Raw genomic sequence first — 5160 nt, forward strand, 5'->3', positions numbered from 1 at the left:
GACAGGGATGGGCTGAGTGAGCAGAATGATCGGAATGCAAATCCCACTGCCAAGGAGGGTCAGAAAGTGTTCACGAGACCCTGGCATGGGCCACGAGGAAAGCCAGGGAGGAGCCCCAGGGCCCTGACTGAGGGTAGGTGGAGGACGCAGCCCATCCAGAAGCAGGAGAATCGTCTGCCCCCAGCCTCGCCTGACCCGGCGTGGCCCGGTGTGGCCAGGCATTTCAGTGCCTCTCGAGAAAAACTACCAACCCCACTGCCTCTTTCAGCCGTTCGTTGGGAGAGAATGTATCAGTCATCTGCTGTGTGCCAGGCTAGGCAGGTTACATTTATTATTTCCAGTCTTACCACAACCCTGAAGGGTATGTATAGTTCTGTCCATTTTGGAGACAGAGAAACTGAGGCGAAAGGCAGTGCAGAGAACTGTCCAAGATCATTCAGCTGGAAGAGCCTTCAGTCTGCCTTCCAAACCCATTCTCTTCTCCATAATGACTCCTGGAGCCTTAGTTTTTTGTTTGTTTGTTTGTTTGTTTGTTTGTTTCACCTGTAAATGGAGTAGCTAATTATACTAGAGTCTTTGATCTGATACAAACTTTCTGCACCCTTGGCCATGAACTCAGCCTACAGCAGGCCCTCCCCCTCTGGCATTGCCTGGCTTCCTGGAAGACAAGTACTGCCTTTCCTGGCTTCCTAGAGGTGAGGGCACAAGTTAGGTTCTGTCCTCCTGGCCACAATTGCCCTCCAAGCCAGTTTCCCCAAAGCCCATCTAAATGAGCAAGGCTCAACTGGCCGGGTTTTCAGTGTGAAAGGCTGTGTGTCCAGGGTCTGCTCACTTCTGGCTGTCAGGCCAGACTGCTGTGCAGATGAAAGGTGATATTATGAGTGAAAGAGCTTTGGAAAAAGGAAAAAGGTCTCTTTAGGTGCAGGGCATTTATTATTAATTATGGTGAAGCTTGTTCTCACAGCATTCAGACCTAGAAGGACCTTCAAAGACCAGCTAACCTGATCTTTTCATGTTACAGATGAGGAAACTGAGGCCCAGAGGGGAGGAAAGGGGCTGCTCAAAGCCACACAGGGAGTGAAGGGGGGCCAAGATTTATGTCCCGTGGCTGGGGTCTCTCCTGTAGCCCCCATATGTATGGGATCAGGACACCTACTGGCAGGGGAGCATAGGAGGTCCCCAGTGTCCATGGAGCCCAGGAAGTCAGCTTAGGTCTACCCTCCTGTCCCTTCTACCTTTCTTCTCTTCAGGAAGGGGGACTGGCTGGGGTGGGGGGAGCCAGGCCAGTGCTAGTCTAGGTTTCTGAGTAGGCCCTGGGTCCTGCGGGCAGGAGTCCCATCAACTCACCCCTGACCTGTGTGGGATAGTGCCAAAGATCTAGAAGCCTATCTCACCCCCTTCTGTCCGGGACTCCTGGGACCTGCATGTACGTCCCCTCATGGGGTTGCCTCACCCTCTGCCCAGAGTCACATGTCAGAAAGCACCTCTATGAATCATGTATTTATAAATGATAAAATCTGCTCAGCTATGACTTTTCCATGTTCTATTATTTTCAATCCCTCAGTGACTCCAGTGGAGAATGCCTCAGGCCGGTTAGAAAGAGCTGATTTACACGCCTCCAATCACGATACTGGTCGGCCTCCTGTGTGATCAGTTTCTGAAATCTGATCCAGTATAGAGAACATGGGGTGGAGAGTTGGGGGGCCTGGGCTGGGGTCCTGTCTCTTCTACTTGCTTCCTGTGGGACTCGGGCCAGTCACTCCTCCTCCCTGGGCTTTGGTTTGTACATCCATAAATGGAGTGGTTTGGACGGGACGTGTCTATGCTCCCTTCATTTATAACATCCCATGACCTTCCTGGACTGCTTCTGCTTCCTTAGTTCTTCCAAGAATCAGGTGCAAAAAGGATTTAGTCACTACTTTTAAGAGTTTAGTTTGCGAGGAAGAGGACACAATCAGAGTTAGGATAAATGGTACAGAATGTACCATTAGTTGCTGCATATTATTATGTACTAAACATTATACACGTATTATTTTCCACTTTGTCTTCCATGTCATTCCTCTCTAAGCTCTGGACACTTCTAATGACTTTCATGCATTACTTCTGACTCATGAGACTCCCATCAGCTGAGATGCTGGTACTTCCTTGACTCTTCCATTGTTTATCTATGGAACTCACGTTCAGGCTTCAAGACCCAACTCAAAGTCCTCTCCCTCCATGAACCATTCCCCATTACCTCCAGTCAGAACCAATAGCTCTCTTGTGGTTCCATCGCACCTGGTCTAAGCTTCAATTCAGTAGACATTCCTCCTACCTGGTAGACTGGTCAGTTCTTGAATATCTGTCTTCCCCACTGGCTCATTATCTCCTCCAGGGTGGAGACCCTCCTTATGCTATGCCTCCCCACAGTGGGGAGCTCAGCGCTTTGCACATCAGAGTTATTCTACATGTCTGTTGTGCATTCGGTACCCAGCCAAGTCCTTAAAGCCTCCTACACCTGCTGGGTTAGAGAGCAGCAGTGTCAGCGGGGATAGGAGCACAGACAGCAGAGTCTGTAGGGAGAAAAACAAGGCAGTTTGCTTCTGTGACTCTGTCAACAGACACTTCTAAAACAGAAGCAAGCCCTGTCTGGCTGAGGGAAAGAGGTAAAGACCCATGGGAATGTCCTAAGGTCCAAGGGCGCAGGTGGAGAGGGCACTGAAGTGAGAGTCTAGACACCTGGAATTTGGTCCCAGTTGCTGCCAACTAGCAAACAGTTGGTGGACTTGAGGGAGTATCCCATTGCCTTTCTGGACCTCAGCTTCCTTTTCTACAGGATGAAAGGAGTACCCATCGCAAAGATTCCCTTCTGTCTGACATTTTGTGAGGTTAATGATAGATCTGGCCCCGTGATTAGCGATGCTCATCCTACAATGGCCAAGAATGTGGTCCGAGGGATGAGGGGCCCAGAGTCCTCTTCATCCATTGTTTTCCAGCATCCCATGTCCTTGGCCACCCTATGTCCTTGGCACCCCCGGGTCCCCATTGGCTGGAGGATGGGGGTAGGGGGCAAGGTGGGGAGTAAAAGAGTTGACCCTGAGTCAGACAAGCTCAGGTTCAAATTCTAACCCTATTCACTACTAGTTGGACTGGAGCTTCACATGACATTCTGGTTCATCTTGTTAGACCAGACTGTAAGCTCCCGCAAGGCAGGGGTAAGGCCTTACTCATCTTGGAATAGGGTCTGTGGTTTGCTGTAGGAAGGAGTATCCTGAACCATCTCAATATCCAGCAAGGAGGAGGCCTGGGAATGGGGGATCTGGTGGGTCCAGGAGCTGCAGCCGGCTCTGGTTGGTGGAGAGTGGCACCAGGGATCGTGGCCTCCGATTGTGGCCGATGGCTGGTTGAGCGGATTTGGGGTGCTTTGGGGATGACTGAGGTGTTTCTTGGTGTATCCCTGAGGGAAAGACATGGAGGATTAGCCTGGATTTACAAAGCATAACCAGTCCCAGAGCAGCCGGCTTGCATTTGTCAAGAGACACTATTTGTTTAACATCTCAAGCCCAAACCAAACACAAAAGGCAGCTGTTCACAAAGGAGAGCCTCTGGGAGCCGTTGGGGAGACAGTGTCGTGCTAGGGGGTGGACACCTGGCTCTGTTCTTAGTCCTGCAGCAGAGGAGGGGGGGAGCAGCTCTGGATACCAACTTGGGTCTCCTACAAGTGGGAGCGAGAACCGAGTGGTCTTCCCGGAGTGGCTGTGGGGATCAGGCTGGCTTCCTGCGTCCGCAGAAAGCTGGTGTCCTCCGCATTTGACAAATCCCTTCCCCTAGAGAGGGCTTCCTTGGTGGCCTCCATCTCTGGGACTGAGTATCATATTGAGATGAGCATCTTTGCATGTGTGTCCTTGAGAACCCGCCAGGAATTTTCACCGGGGCGCACACCCAGAAGGGTCCCTCCGCACTGCCGGGCTGTTCTCGGTAGCGCTGTCTTGGTTTGCACTCTCCCCAGCGGAGCACAGGGTTGCCTGCCTGGCCCTCACTGACTCTGGTGCAATTCATGTTTCTGTTTTTGCCATTTGTATGCCTCCCAATTTTCTACTAATTCCCCCCTTCTCTCCCTTTCCCTTCTCCCTTTAACATCTCCCTCCCCCCATGCTTGGGGCAGGGGCAGTGATCAGAGCCCCCATTACTGGGGTCTCAGGCAGGCCAGCAGGCAATGAGAGAGAACTGGGAGAAAACCAGCCACAGTTCTCCAGCCTGGGACGTGTGTGTGTGTGTGTGTGTGTGTGTGTGTGTGCATGCGTGCACCTGTGTGTGTGTGTCTGTGTCTCTGTGTGTGTGTATCTCTATGTGTGTCTGTATGTCCGTGAGTGTCTATGTGTCTGTGCCTCTGTGTGTATGTCTGTCCATCTATGTGGTGAGGGAAAGCTGTGAGTCCAAGATTTTTAGCTGCGGTCCTGGTCTTTCCCTTCCCTCCCCGGGCCCTTCTTTTCCATGCACCCACATTCTCCTCTGTGTTTGACCAAGGCTCCAGAATAGTTCAAGCTAGAGGAAAGCCTAGAGCATGCAGTCCAATGAGGAAGCAGGCCTGGCGCCGGGAGCCAGCACCCCCAGGCCATACAAATTGCTGGGCCAGAGCTGGGACTCAAGCCCGGCTCTCCTAACTTTGAGCCTTTAGCCACAAGAGGAGTTCCCTAAACTTGCTTCCTTCCCATAGCGAGAATCAAGTCCCTCAAATCATAGGAAGAATCCAGACTCTGGAGCAGCCACGGTCCACCTTTCCCGACACACACCATGCTGCTGAGGAAGAAAAGTGAGTCTGGAGATCTAGTCAACATCCTCACAAATCTTGAAACTCTTCTTTGCAGGTTTATAGCTACTGAGGAAGGAGCAGAGGCAGCCTGTTCTCAGGACCAAACGCAATAATTATAATGGCACTTGGATGATGAATCAGTTGGTGAGCATCGAGTGGCGCCTGTGAACCCGTGAGCCCGTGAGCATGCACGTGTCCAGGTGGGGGAGGGGGCAAGAGTGGCGACTTCACTCCCACTGAGCAGATTTTAGGTGTCTTTCCATCAGGGAGGGGCGGGGTCGCTGCCACCACCACAGCATTCCTTGGGCGGCATCCTATTCTGGCTCCCGTCCTGTTCTGGCTTGGGCTGCTGTTCTCCCTGCTGGGAG

The sequence above is a fragment of the Martes martes genome (genome assembly GCF_963455335.1).
Source record: "Martes martes genome assembly, chromosome: 9".
Taxonomy (NCBI): domain Eukaryota; kingdom Metazoa; phylum Chordata; class Mammalia; order Carnivora; family Mustelidae; genus Martes; species Martes martes.